This window comes from Amblyraja radiata, chromosome 7 (assembly GCF_010909765.2).
Source record: "Amblyraja radiata isolate CabotCenter1 chromosome 7, sAmbRad1.1.pri, whole genome shotgun sequence".
NCBI classification, from domain to species: domain Eukaryota; kingdom Metazoa; phylum Chordata; class Chondrichthyes; order Rajiformes; family Rajidae; genus Amblyraja; species Amblyraja radiata.
Genome location: NC_045962.1, coordinates 59,960,148 through 59,975,660, shown reverse-complemented (window position 1 = coordinate 59,975,660; position 15,513 = coordinate 59,960,148). Strand labels below are relative to the sequence as shown.

Here is a 15,513-nt window from a genome sequence, read left to right as displayed (position 1 = left end):
ATTGCTCTTCTTGTCTCTTCAACTGCTTTTTTTCTCTATTCAACTGTTCTTTTTCTCTACACAACTGTTCTTCTTGTGCCTCAAGCTTGTGCCTTTTGTCCATGGTGGCAGCCCATTCCAAAAGAGCAGCCTTTTCAGCCTGAGTTTTTAAGCGAGCAGAGGCCGTTGAAAATGCACATGATGAAGAATTAGATTTGTGGCTTGATCTTTGTTTTGAGACATTTGAAACACTGTCTTCAGGTCCAATTTCTTCTGATTCTACAACACTCTGTTGTATGGTACTTTCAGCCACGGAGTGTGTAGTTTGCTGTCCAACTTCAGATAACCACCTCTCGACCTTGTATAAAACCATTAAAAATGTCCATTCTTTGTTGAAACCACTGATCTTGTCTTTTAAGCTCCTTTTCAGGCATTGGTACTTTCATCGACGACTTGTGCTTTTCTCTGACTTCATTACAGAGCTTGGTTAATTGAACCAGGCAAGATTGTACTTCATTCACATTTTCATCTGATTTCATGAGCTCTTTCAGCTTTTCAATTCTTGTTAGCTTGTTTACAGATCGAGTTTCTTGACTTCTGACACTTTTCCACGAACAAAACCCAGCCTTTGTCCGTGTGCTTAATAATTCTTCTTTCCTTTCCAGAATCATGTAAAACATCGCCCTCTTGTGGCTGAGCTTTAGACATACTGGGTCACTATTATTTTGAGATGCGTTGACGTAAAGCCGTATGCCTGCGGCTGGTATTTCAAAACAACTGATATCACTCAGATTCTCAAGGTCACTTCAAAATTCCCCAATTTAGCAGCTGTTTTCCAATACAGCTTTTCATATATAGATTCTCCAATAAACCTTAATGCTGTACGTACTCACATTTTCCATGCGCATTGGCTTTCAAGGTCTTCAATCTTCGTTAGTCAGATTAGCGCAGGTGGCGACCTTGTCCAGTTGCTCGGGAGTGGCGGCGTCAGGCTTGTGAAATAAAACAATCCTTTGTTCCGTTTGAATGATTCACAAGCTCCAGTTTCACTCATACAACCAGTTCCTACAAATGTAATGGCAATTTCTATCTTTTCCAATGTCCAACTTTCCGTTGCTATTACTACACAGGTAAGTAGCAGTGATCTTACGCAGAGCAAAAGAACAGATCTTCCAGTCGTTATTTCCAGTCGTTATTGGTTCTTTATTGTACAAACAAAGAGATGATCATACCAGGTTCTCCTTCTTCTCATACAAGTTGTAACTTTCTGTTCTCCCCTGGTAAGAACAGTGTACTCTCCAACTCCTGTGCCTGATCTGACTCACTCCCTGTCCCCCAAGCCCATATGTTACGTTACGCCCCTCTGTGCATCAAATGACCGCCCCCAAGTGTCCAAAATAATACTGCTAGAAATATCTAGACAAAATAATATAATATGCCAACAGTAACTAGACTAAACAGAAATGGCTCCTACACAAAGACTGCAGCATGCTGTTCTTTTCTTTTGAGAATATGTATTCTTTTAATTTCTTACTATTCTCCCTGGTTTCTTTGGGCTAAGTAGTAAAAAATAAGTGCAGAGCCGAAGCATCACCAATCCATTTTCTCCACAGAGGCTGCCTGACCCGTTGAGCCACTACAGCATTCTGTGAAACGTCATCTATCTATGTTCTCCAGAGATGCTGCCCGACCCGCTGAGTTACTCCAGCATTTTGCTTCTTTCGTTTGGCTAAGGATGGCAGCAACTAAGAAGTTCAGTAGTTTGCATAGAACCAGTTTTCAGCAAAGCCTTTAAACTATCTCTTGGGTGATGTGCAAGAGTGGTGATAGACTCAACTTCTCCACATTTCCCAATTCCTAGGAATTTTCCATTCCTCATTATAACTAATGAGTTATAAGCTCATACAACTTATAAGCTCAAACAACATAGTGTGGCACAGAGGCACGGCTGGTATAGTTGCTGCCTCACAGCATCAGAGACCCGGGTTCGATCCTGACTTTGTGTGGTGTCTGCGTGGAGTTTGCATGTTTTCTCTATGGTTGCGTGGGTTTCCTCCCGATGTTCGGGTTTCCTCCAACATTCCAATGACGTGCGTTAATTGGCTTCTGTAAATTGTCCCTTGTGCATATGGAGAGGATGAGAAAGTGGGATAATACAGAGCTAGTGTGAATGACCAATGGCCGGTATGGACTCGGTGGACAATTTCCATGCTATATCTTGAAACCAAACCAAACTAAACTTTTTAAATTTTATTGATCATTTTTAATATCAGTCATGTTGGCAGTATTAGGTAATGGATGAAGTGAAACGAGTGGAAAATTATGAAAATACTGTTAAATGTTTCTTTGTGTGAATTTACATCAATCTCTTGGTCTTTACATTTCTCTTTGTTAGATACATTTTTGTTTTTGGACATAAATTAATATCTGATTGTTAAATAAAATGGAACAGATGGCTGCAGTGGAAGGATTGTGTGCTTGGGATTATCTTGCAAAGGTAGTCTGAAAGGTCTGTGCTAACTTAAGGGGTTGGACAGGCTAGATGCAGGAAGATTGTTCCCGATGTTGGGGAAGTCCAGGACAAGAGGTCACAGCTTAAGGATAGAGGGGAAATCCTTTAAGACCGAGATGAGAAAAACATTTTTCACACAGAGAGTGGTGAATCTCTGGAACTCTCTGCCACAGAAGGTAGTTGAGGTCAGTTCATTGGCTATATTTAAGAGGGAGTTAGATGTGGCCCTTGTGGCTAAAGGGATCAGGGGGTATGGAGAGAAGGCAGGTACGGGGTACTGAGTTGGAGGATCAGCCATGATCATATTGAATGGAGGGCAGGCTCGAAGGGCCGAATGGCCTACTCCTGCACCTATTTTCTATGTATCTATGTATGTATCTATCTATGTATCTACCCCTTTTAGTATTCATCACTACAGTAATTGCAGCCTCAAAATAAATAGCTTTGCAGGAACTTTGAGAAAAATGAATCTCTAGTAAAATATTTATTTAACAGTATGTTGTATGATTAGAGGCAAATTAATCTGGGCATGGACAGATGCAAGACACTGCCAATATTGGACTAAATGCATGCTACAGAAAAGTAAAACATGCCAAGTGGCATTTTGAAAGAATGTCAATTACCTCATTTCTCATTATGTCCAAACAAGGAAAAGTTGCAACAAACAAAACTTTATGCTCTGTTATTGTGATAATTTATTTGCCCTCATATCCTTGATAGAAATGCTACTCTACCTCTGAGTTACGACACACAGCTCTGATATGAGCAACAAAAAGAGCCTCCATGTCAGTGCAGAAAGAGATCATTAAATCTGATCCACAATATCAGGGGTAACTCCAGCAATAATCCCTGTTGGAAACTAAGGAGATGACGTTTTTGGAGAAGCAATGACACAGGTAAAAGTAAATTCAACTGAGTGGGTTCTATTCATCCTTGACACATGCAAGTTATAAAAAAGTCTGAGATTTTTTTCCTCAGAAGATATTGAGATAATTAATTTGGAAAGTTTGGAGATTAGCTGTAGTGGTCTATGTCTTGTCCAGTTAAAATGTAAATGATCCATTTACTACATTTTCAACTTCTGCTATCTCAGTTTGAATATGTCCACATGCTAGGCTGACAATAATAATTTCATATTATTTCTGGAGAGGAATTTTTGAAATTTTTTCAAAAACATTAAAAATAAAATTGGATACCGATACGGAATTGATTATTCTAGGTACGTCAGAAACCTGCTCTGACTCATCATTATTTTTCGAAGACGTTTCCTTAATTATGGCCTGATAACGGCGAAAAAACTAATACTCAAATTTTGGAAACATACATCTGTCCCTACTCTTAAGATGTGGATTATAAACATGTCCGAGACGCTACATCTTGAAAATATTAGACTTGTCTTGGCAGAAAAACCAGATCATTTTTCGAAAAGATGGACACCGTTCATTGATTTATTACAAGGATAGTACGGTACAACACAACTGGATTTAAATCAAATTATGGGTTGGGTGAGGTGGGTGGGGAGGGATGTGAGGCAGGGATGTGAGGCAGGTATATCACAACTTTTTTCTTTCTTTCTCTTTTTGTCCTTTTATTTTTCTTATTTTTTCTATTCCTCTCTTTCTTTCATTTATTCACTCTTGGGCTACACCACTTTGGTAGTCTAGGGGTTCTATCTTTGCGCATTTCACTTTTTCTCTTTCTTGCTTTTTCTCCTTTCTTTTCTTCCGACTAAAGCTAAATGTTAAAATTGAAGCTGTACAATAACTATTATTTTATATGCCGTTGGTTTGATTTTTTACATTTGCTTCTAATAAATTTAAAAATAATAATAATAATAATAATAATAATAATAATAATAATAATAATAATAATAATAATAATAATAATAATAATAATAATAATAATAATTTCATATTAATAATGTTATCAGATGTTTTATTTGGCTGATGGCTGGTGTGTGTGAATCCCAATGTGGTGAACATTTGTTACTAATTATGCAAATTTGTTGCAAATACTATAAACCTTTCCATTAATTGTCCTGCTTATGGGCATTTGAAGATTTTAAAATAGGCGGCACAGCAGTAGAGTTGCTGCCTTTCAGCGCCAGAGACCTGGGTTCGATCCGGACTATGGATGCTGTCTGTACGGAGTTTGTACGTTCTCCCTGTGACCACGTGGGTTTTCTCCCGGTGCTCCAGTTTCCTCCCACACTTCAAAGAAGTGCAGGTTTGTAGGTTAATTGGCTTTGGTAAAATTGTAAATTGTCCCTAGAATGTAGGATAATGCTGATGTAAGGCGTGATCACTGTTCGGTATGGTCTCGGTGAGCCAAAGAGTCTGTTTCCATGTTGTATCTCTAAAGTTGAAAGTCTAACTGGGAGCAGGCTCCCATAAATTGGCAGGACACATTCTGCTATTCTACATGTTAATATTTAAAATGCATGTTCCTGTTTTGTTCTTTTCCATGTAATATTTTTTTAAATGAGCATTGCCAAATTCAAGTGCTCTAATAGATTATGATCAGTATGACTTGTGAATCATAGAATACAAAAATATTGCGATGATTAAAATGTGATTAAATCATCATGATTATTACAGAAGATCTCAGTCTCCTAATATATTAAAGATATACAAATTTGAACATCGTAATTTTTAAATTTTCAGTACACTAAACTGCATTATATTTATCATTATTGTGTTGCACTCACAATTAATTTCTCACTAAATTTTACAAAACCAAATAAGGGGCAGAAATGAATTAATATTTTCATCAAACAGGTTTGAATATGGAATTCAAAAAGTTGATAAGGAATGAAAGGCTTGAACCTATGTAGTGCGTACAGTATAATGTGAGGAACTTATCAGCCAATTATGCTAAACATCTACAGACAGCAGCACAATGTACAAAAATCCAAATTGAGGTAAATGTATTGTTTGAGATTGCAAGAATAATTATTCTACTTTCTCTGAAATGTTCTTCATGATCATACGATATTTATATCCACTCGAGAGAGCAGACTGAGCCTTTAGGATAAGATTACATGCAAAAGAGAGTAACTCATTTAATGTAACATCTCACTGTATTGCACTGGAATCCATATTAATTTGTTATGCTCAAATCTTTGGATTTTTCTACTCTGAGGTGAAAGCTACTAACTAAGCTATGGCTGACTATTTCAGGAAAGCTGCAAATTTCCCCTCCAGGGACCAAAAAATAATTTGGTAACCTCAATATGACTGTGAAATGATACCTACAACATTAAGATAGAATGTTCTAAATAAATGACCATGGTAATTCCAAAATCTGCAGCATCTTTTAATATGAATACAATTGGCAAGCATCTTTCTGGTGTATGCTTTCTCCTTTACTTATAATATAGTTGCATAAGTCTTTAAAAAAGTGAATGCATGAGTATTTCCAAACTTTTAGCAGTCAGTCAAAAATATCTGAATAATAAACATCATGCATTTTTTTTATTACATAACATAATGCTTAAGCTATGTGCAATAATTGAATATTTTAATGCTACACTGTAAATCATGAAATTTGCATCGTAATAATCCTTGTGAGCTGGCTGCAAAGTGTGGGTTCATAAAGTTAAAAAAAAGGCCAAAGTCAAAATTAATTTTTGTTTGCACACTTATCATTAAAAATGTTACCAAATTTATCAGGGCGGCACATTGGCACAGATGTAGAGTTGTGGCTTTAAAGAGACCCGGGTTTGATCCTGACTACAAGTGCTGTCTGTATGGAGTTTGTACATTCTCTCTGTGACCACATGGGTTTTCTCCAAGTGCTCTGGCTTCCTCCTACTCTCCTAAGACGTACAGGTTTGTAAGTTAATTGGCTTCTGTAAAAATTGTAGATTGCCCCTAGTGTGTAGGATAGTGTTAGTTTACAGGGTTGATCGCTGGTTGGTGTGGACTCGATGGGCCGAAGGGGCTGTTGCCACGCTGTTTATCCAAACTAAATTTAAACATTTAAAAAAAATCTATTAAATCTATTTGAAAATCTAAAAATTATCAAATCAGCTTCATTTTAATTGATTCAACTAATCAGACAATCCTCAAAAATCTTTATGGCAAATTATTAAAATATATACATTTTGGGATTATAGTTTGTATATTTAATTTGAAATTTGGTTGTGGCTAACTTCTTTTGAGGTAATAAATACAGTGTTTTGTTAAAAGGTTTGGTAGTATTGCTGCTAAAGTATCCAAGACTGAAGGTACATTACAATAAATATACAAATAATTGTATATGATACTGTAATTTTTTGATATTTTTTCCTATAAAAGAGTACTCTGTGGGAGGCCAATAAATACATGCACAATATATCACCAAATCATAAAATCGATTCGTACCTGGGATACTTATAAGTTACAGTATATTTCTTCTCTTGGGGAATCTGCTTTGTGTACAGTGGCATGTCATAAAGCTTCTACAGTGTAACTGTCAAAAGTTATTGGCTGGGAATAAGCTATGTAATTCACAAGGGTTATTAGATGAGACTTGATGTTCCTTTGAGTTTAATGAGCATGCTTCATATTTTGACGGGTATATATCAGTTTGGTCAAGCTTAATAACTTTATGAAAAATGGTGTTGGATGAAGACCTCATAAAGTACTGTAAAAGTTTGTCATGGGTATGTATAAAATGTTCTCAGAGAGGATGGCCAGTTACCTATTAAAAAACAATTTTTGCATTGTTTGTGAGGCATTTAATTGAATTCATACTCAATTAACATAAAAATCAATGCTTGGAATTTTTTGCTTTATATGGGGAACAGTATGTTTACATATTTTTTGCCAACAGACGCATTTTTATAACCCAAAGCAATTTGATATTTGTGTGGAGATATTTTCAGTGCAAACCTTGCACAATAGCAGAAAAAGGGGTGTTTTGATTACAAGCATAGAAACATAGAAACATAGAAAATAGGTGCAGGAGTAGGCCATTCGGCCCTTCGAGCATTGGGTCAAACCCTGATTGCTTCATTTTTTAAATGTTCAAGCTTAAAGTTGCGAAAAGGTAGGAATAGTAATTCAGTACAGAGTTCATTTCACAGATGAGATGAAATTAATATCAGGCTTTGTGGATATTGGGACCTTAACCACTGATCAGGGTATTTGGTATCTCTTAAACCAGCATTTGCAAGAGTGTACATAATATATTCATGTATCAATGAGCAGCATGAGATGGGTGGGGCAGGATGTCTACTCCATTTAGATGCTGCTCTCTGCTTTGTTGAACAGGAAGTGTTGAATTTATTTTTGGTTGTGAGGGATACCTAGTTGGAGAGTACTGCCTGGGCTACAGTGATTTAGCCTCTGGAATCAAAGTAAGGTGACATTTAGTAGTAATTTTGAAGGAAGCTTAGTTTGAAGGAACTGCAGAGTTTACCAGAACCATGAGGGTCAATCGCAAATTAAAATGTTGCAACAGATTGAATCTACATCAAACTTTGATCCGACTTTATTGCGTTAAGATATATGGAGGGTGCAAAGGCAAATCAGATAAAAGATTTAGTGAAAAGGCTTTGCCTTTATTACCTGCCTTGTCCATATCTCTCACCAACACAGTCAGTCGATAAAGTCACTCATCTAAGATGGGGCAAATTAGAGTTCTGCTGATCGCCCAATTTCATTGCTACAACCTGTTGTAAATATTTGTTATTGCTGTCTCTAATTTTAATATAATCGCTGTCATTGACAAGATATTCTTGTCTGCTGCATTATAAGGGATTTACAGATCTGTTCATTACTAATTACTCATTCGGGTTGTACTCTAGCACATGGTTTACCAGTTTTCTTTTGGATGACTACAGCAGAGATTGCTATCTTGCAGTACCTTGATTTTCCCTTTATACTGGGAACATAAAGGAAATGTTGTTTCTCTGAGATAATATGAATGAGCTGTGCATGTTTGATGTGCTGTATCAGTGCAGACAGAACTGTAGACAATTATCACATTGCAGATACTGAAAGCATTGATCAAGGCATGGCTAAAATATAAGGATCAGAGATTATTGTTGAGAGAAAGATCTAATTTTCTTTGAAAATATTCACAAAAATGTATAAAGTGGAGGAAACTCTTTGGAGTAAATACAATAATGAGGCATTAACATGCTAACTGCATTGCATGCAGGTTCCTTGTGCATATTTAAAATATTAACAGAGTGGGGGGGGGGGGGGTGTGCCATTCCACTGCTCTTTGTCCATACAATTTCACTACACTGAGCAGAGGGAAGATTGGATGGAGATTTGTCATCCAGCAATATGTCCTTCTACATTGATATTATTTAGTGTGAGGCTTTGTTGAGCCACAAAGACATTAATATTCAATTTATATGTAAGATTTAAAAGACATTTGCTCTGACTGAATACAGTTTGCTCCATTTCTGGTTTTGCCAGGTTGTGACTCTTGAGACGACTCAGGGATCTATTCCAGGAACCGGGTGAATTGGGAACGAAGGGTTCATTTGAAGGGGTACAGGAACCTAAAATCCACCTAACATTTTGAGTCTAATGGATTTGATTTGTGCAGATTCAAAGTTGGTGATGTTGGCTTCTATGAGACATTGGCACAGTAACCTTCCCAATAAATGCAAAGGATCTTCTGAAAATAGACTGTAGGTCCTGCTGGAGTTCAGCTAGATTTTGTATCCATGGAACGTATGGATAATGGATGCTATATAAACTTAGACCCTAGTGCCCTTCCATAGATTGTAAACAGTCAAAACGCATTCGAGCAGTTTGCCGAAGGAGGATTTGTGTAGTGAAACCATTGCTGAATCTTATGGTTAATGTTATTACTCCGGGAGAGTTAATCACTGAGATAAGAGAAGTGTTCAAATAATCCCACACACCCCCTCCCCCTTCCGGCTGTGCTTTTAATAGTGATAACACTGACCCTTTTTTAGACTAACTTCAATTTGGAGTCTGAAGAAGGGTCCTGACATGAAACATCACATTCAGTCAATAGTGACTGTCTGTCTTTACTTTTTTCTGTTGTTTTTTTTGACTTGTTTTGGTTAAGTTTTAGTTTGTTGGGTTGTGTTAGAGGGGGTGAAACATGTTCTCTGTCTCTTCCTTCGGGGGAATGCGACTTTTTCGTGTCGTATCCCCCTTCTCTGCCTCCGTCTGCGCTGAGGCCTAATGGCGGAGCTGGCGGCCTCCAACCTGCGACCGACCCCGAGGCTCCGGAGGCAGAGCCAGCCAGGACTCACCAACGAGAGGCTGGTCGTCTTCGGGGCTAAGGCAGCGGTGGCCCGACTTGCTGGTGCGGCGTTCTGGCTTTCGGCGGCGGCCTGGAGCTGATGCAGCGGGGCTCGGAGCTGAGACTGCGGGACCCGGAGCTGGGGCAGCGGCCTGGAGCTGGGGCGGCTTCCCAGGAGATGGGACGGCGGCCCGGAGCGGAGACTGCGGGACCCGGAGCGGAGACTGCGGGACCTGGAGCGGCGACTGCGGGACCCGGAGCTGGGGCGGTGGCCCGGAGCGGAGACTGCGGGACCCGGAGCTGGGGCGGTGGCCCGGAGCGGAGACTGCGGGTCCCGGAGCTGGGGCGGTGGCCCGGAGCGGAGACTGCGGGACCCGGAGCTGGGGCGGCGGCCTGGAGCGGAGACTGCGGGACCTGGAGCTGGGGCAGCTGCCCGGAGCTGGGGCGGCTGCCCGGAGCTGATGCTGTGGCGGGCCGTCTCGGAGCGGAGACGGCGTTCCTGCTTTCGGCGGCGGCGACATCACCACGGAGGTCCGCTGGACTGGAAAGCGGCATCTTCGGCCTGGATTGATCGCCTCAGCGCAGAGGGAGAACAAGGAGGGAAGAGACGGAGACTAAGACTTTGCCTCCATCACAGTGAGGATGTGCTTGGTGAACTCACTGTGGTGGATGTTTAATTTGTGTTTATTGTATGTTTTGTTATTATTGATTCTGTGTATGACTGCAGGCAACATAATTTTGTTCAGACCGAAAGGTCTGAATGACAATAAAGGATCTATCTATCTATCTATCTATCTATCTATCTATCTATCTATCTATCTATCTATCTATCTATCTATCTATCTATCTATCTATCTATCTATCTATCTATCTATCTATCTATCTATCTATCTATCTATCTATCTATCTATCTATCTATCTATCTATCTATCTATCTATCTATCTATCTATCTATCTATCTATCTATCTATCTATCTATCTATCTATCTATCTAGTCCTGACCTGAAACATCACCTATCCATGTTCTCCAGAGATGCTGCCTGACCCGCTGAGTTACTCCAGCACGTTGTGTCTTTTTTTTTGTAAACCAGCATCTGCGGTTCCTTGTTTTTGCATTAGATCTATGTTTCCACTCATTTAGAAATTGTTTTAGATCACACAATCTTTATCTGGTGTCTAAAGCGTCCACACCTATTGATAATGATTCAAGTTTTGAAAACCTACATAAGGTAGCCTTAGTAACTTAGTTCTTGTAACTTTCCTCATGAGTATTGGTCTCATCCATGGTATCTTCTTGAATAATCTTCATTGTATACTTGCAACAGTGGCCTAACCAAGATTAGTACAAATTTATGATTGTAATTTTCCTCTTTCACCCACTGCACCATTTTAAAATTTCCAAATGCTATTTTTATTTCTCCAGATTCACTTTTGTTATCCTTTCTGATGTACAGAATTGTTTGAAATATGAGATAGATCCCCATTTATTGGTTTTCTGCTGAAATCATGATGGACCTGCAAATTATTTTTTATTCATCATAGTAGCTTGCAAATTGCTAAGCATTCAGTGTGAACATCACTGTGGATCAACATCACAAAGAATATTGACAGCTGGCATATATACTGACATCTGCTGCCGGCATCAAAATTGATTTAATATTGAATCACTCCCTCATAAAATTAACAGCACCCATGCAAAAAGTTACCGTTACACAGAAATCATTGAATTACAAATTGAAACCACTCCAGTTTTACTCATGTGATGCATTACCTCGCATTGACGACTTGTTCAGATTACTCCTTTGCTATTGATCCCTTGTTTCTTCCTTAAAACAAAACTTGTAGAATGGAGTAATTTCAATATTAGTATTAGCCTCGTAAATAAACTCCTCAAAACATTTAGAAACATAGAAACATAGAAAATAGGCGCAGGAGTAGGCCATTCGGCCCTTCGAGCCTGCACCGCCATTCGATATGATCATGGCTGATCATCCAACTCAGTATCCCATCCCTGCCTTCTCTCCATACCCCCTGATCCCTTTAACCACAAGGGCCACATCTAACTCCCTCTTAATTATAGCAGTAATGTAAGGGAATTTAATGTAACTTGATACCCAGTTTGGGTGACATGAGGAATAGATAGGCTAAATGCACAAAGCCTTCGCCCAGAGTAGGGGAATCAATAAACAGAGGACATAGGTTTAAGGTGAGGAGTAAAAGATTTAATAGGAACATAAGAGGCGACCTTTTTGCACAAAGGTTGGTAGGAATATGGAACAAGCTGCCAGAGGAGGTATTTTTAGGCAGGTACTATCACAATGTTTAAAAAAACAATTGGACAGGTACATTGATAGGATATGTTTAGAGGTCGGATCTGGGTCAAATGAAGGCAGGTGGGACTATTGTAGATGGGGCATGTTGGTCGGCATGGGCAAGTTGGCCCGAAGGGCTTGTTTCCACTCTGTATGACTCTAAGTCAAGTCAAGTGAAATTTATTTGTCACATACACATGCAAGATGTACAGTGAAATGAAAGTGGCAATGCCTGTGGGATTGTGCAATCCCACAGGCATGTCCCGTTGAGGGTATAGTTTGTAGCGGGCTTTTAAATGTATATGTGCGGGGGGTGGGTGGGGGAAACTTTAAAATCTCATCCTTGCACGGGGACCCGACCTTTTCCCTGTCGGATCTCCGTCGTCGTTGGGGCCTAGCACCGTGGAGCGGCCTCCAACCGGAACGACCTGGGGGCTCCAGTCACGGAGCCTGCGGAGCTGCGGAGCTGCGGACCTACCATCGTGGAGGTGGCCAGCTTCGGAGCGTGGAGAGTTAGGAGCGTGGAGAACTGCGGTGGCGCGCGGTTGCGACCCGACTCCGGTGGATGGTGACACCGGGAGCTCGCGGGTCCCCGGTGGGAGACTGCTTTGCGGGGCATCAGCAACAGCGACTTCTCCCGCCCGAATTGCGGGGTTGAAAGTGACCTGGAGCGGGGCCTCACATCGCCCGGCGCGGCTTTAAATGGCCGCGGACTTGCTAGTGCCCGCTAGGGGCTTTGACTTTGACATCAGGAGAAGAATGGAGAGCAGGGGAGAGACAAGACTTTGCCTTCCATCACAGTGAGGAGGAGATTCACTGTGATGGATGTTTGTGTAAATTGTGTTGGTGTATGTCTTGGTTCTTTTCTTGTATGACTGCAGTAACCAAATTTCGTTTGAACCTCATGTGAGGTTCAAATGACAAATAAATGGTATTGTATTGTATTGTATTGTATTGTATTGTATTGTATTGTATTGTATTGTATTGTATTGTATTGTATTGTAAAACAACCGAACAACAGAACAGAACAGAACCAGTAATTACATTTAAAAAACAGAAACAACAGTAATTACGCCCTGGTGAGATCAGAGTTTACAGTCCTGATGGCCTGTGGGAAGAAACTCCGTCTCATCCTCCCTGTTTTCGCAGCGTGACAGCGGAGGAGCTTGCCTGACCGGAGCAGCTGGAACAGTCTCTGCTGGGGTGGTAGGGGTCCTTCATGATCTTGTTGGCTCTGGATTTGCATCTCCTGTTGTATTGGTCTGAAGGGGGGGGGGAGTGCAGATCCCGTGGTGCGTTCGGCCGAATGCTCTACTCTCTGCAGAGCCTTCCTGTCCTGTGCAGAGCTGTTGCCAAACCAGATCCAGATGTTTCCGGTCAGGATGCTTTCTACTGCACCTGAGTAGAAGGATTAAAGGATCTTCAGAGAGACTCTGAATTTCCTCAGCTGCCTGAGGTGGTAAAGGCGCTGCCTTGCCTTACTCACCAGTGCGGCAGTTTGTGTTGTTCATGTCAGATCCTCTGTGATGTGGACTCCCAGGTATTTAAAGCTGCTCACCTTATCCACAGTAGTCCCATTTATCCCCAGTGGCGTGTACGTCCTCGGTTGTTGTGCCCTTTTAAAGTTACAATCAGCTCCTTAGTTTTAGTGACATTCAAGAGGAGGTTGTTGTTCTGACACCAGAATGCCAGGTCAGCCACCTCCTCCGGTTAGGCCTTCTCGTCGTTTTCGGAGATCAGGCTCACCACCACAGTATCATCAGCAAACTTGATGATGGAGTTGGAGCTGAACCTGGCCACACAGTCATGTTTGTACAGGGAGTACAGTAGGGGGCTGAGGACGCAACCCTGGGAGGGTCCTGTGTTCATGGTGAGACTCTATCCATAATGCCTTGCTTTGTACGTCTTTAGTTGCTCATAACAACGATACAGTATAATGAAAGCTATTTCTGCCATAAATCTTCCATTTGGTAAAAAAATCCTAAATTTAGTCAAAAGACATAAGGAACTGCAGATGCAGGAATCTTAAACAAAGTGCTGGAGGAATTCAGCAGTCAGGCACAAATGCTGCCAAACTCTCTGGGATCTCCCAGCACTTTGTATTTCCCTAAAGATAGACCTAACGATTGGCCATTCAGTTCCTCAAGTTCTTCTCCCTAATTTATTTGAAATCATAGCTGATCTGTATCTGCCGTGACTCACAATGTTTTCATTCATCATCTAATGGAAATCTATGAGCCTGGGATCTAAAACTACTAATAAAACAAATAGATTCTGTATTATGAAAATGTTCCAGACCCCCCCAGCCACAGAAAATGTTATTTCTATTTCTATCCAATCAATTCTTTACATATTCTTAAAGACTTTAATCAATCTAACCTTTAACCTTTTTGATTCTTGGAGAAGGTAGGCAAGTTTGAGTAATTTGCCCTCATGATTGAATCTTTGGAGCCCTGGAAGAAACATTAAGTGAATTATCAATATTGTTTGTATCTCCAATGGGCTTAATTAACATCCTAAACAAATTTAGGATGTTAATTAGGTTACTAATTGTTTGACCTGAGATAAAATAGAATGGGAAACCATTAATTCTTAAGGATATAAAGAAGTAATGTGGGATTTGTATTAGATTGATATTGAATATTATTTATCTCCACCAAGAGGGAATAAAAGAAGATACCTAGTGTACACTTTATAAGAATGAGGATGAACTAAGTGTTACATGAGCAGAGTGTATCATCTAGCCATCATTCATTGCATCCTGTAGACTACAGTGGATTAGTAAACAAATGAAAATAAATTATAGTGGAGATACCTTGTGCAACAGTTGGATGCCATAAAATAATGCCAAAATAACTTAATGGCAATAAAAATGTATCTCACGTTTCTGCAGCTACTAGTTCAAATTCAGAGGACAGCTTTAAACTGCAGTGGTGCATATGATGAATTTGTTTTGCTCATTATTGGTATGCTTTATAGTTAAGGTCACAATGTTCTTTGTGTGTTTCGCTTTCCCTTATTAGGTTTGCCTACAAACTGTTACTAATCCTGTGTGATTCAGATTTTTCATTCACAAATGTAAATATTTACCTGTGAGAAATAAGCTTCCTGCCTGACTCTAAGTTACATTTATAATTATAGTCACTGACACTGTCTAATGTGATTGCAACTGCAAAGCATTAATCCAGACTCCCCATTGCATTCCACATGGTTAAATACACTTTATTTTCTTCTGCTTCACCTCTGTCATCTGTTCTCATTGTATTGGCCTCACTTGGATACTTTGCAACAAGCTTCTCAGAACAATGTATAAAATACAAGAGGAATAAGTTACCCTGAACCATTTCTGCCCTTCCATACCTGATCTTTGGCCTCAGTTCTGCTTTCCTACTCGATCACTGCAACCTGTGATTCCCTGATATCCGTAAAGTCATAAAGATATGCAGCATAGAAATAGGCTCTGCAACTTTCTGAGCCCACGCGAATCATTAA

General features: G+C 40.0%; 1 protein-coding gene and 1 long non-coding RNA gene across 10 annotated transcripts in view; one reads left to right on the top strand and one right to left on the bottom strand.

Annotated features, from left to right (window-relative positions):
* LOC116975485 overlaps window positions 1–14,476 on the bottom strand; it is a 40,975-nt gene extending 26,499 nt beyond the window's left edge. Inside the window, exons 1-2 of the long non-coding RNA XR_004412633.1 lie at window positions 14,401–14,476; window positions 11,481–11,535 (exon numbers count right to left, since the gene is read on the bottom strand). This is a non-coding gene — a long non-coding RNA (uncharacterized LOC116975485). The remainder of the gene's footprint in view (window positions 1–11,480; window positions 11,536–14,400) is intronic.
* The window catches only part of nckap5 (NCK associated protein 5), a 486,547-nt gene that overhangs the window by 333,013 nt on the left and 138,021 nt on the right, over window positions 1–15,513 (top strand). The gene's annotated exons all lie outside the window — the stretch shown is intronic.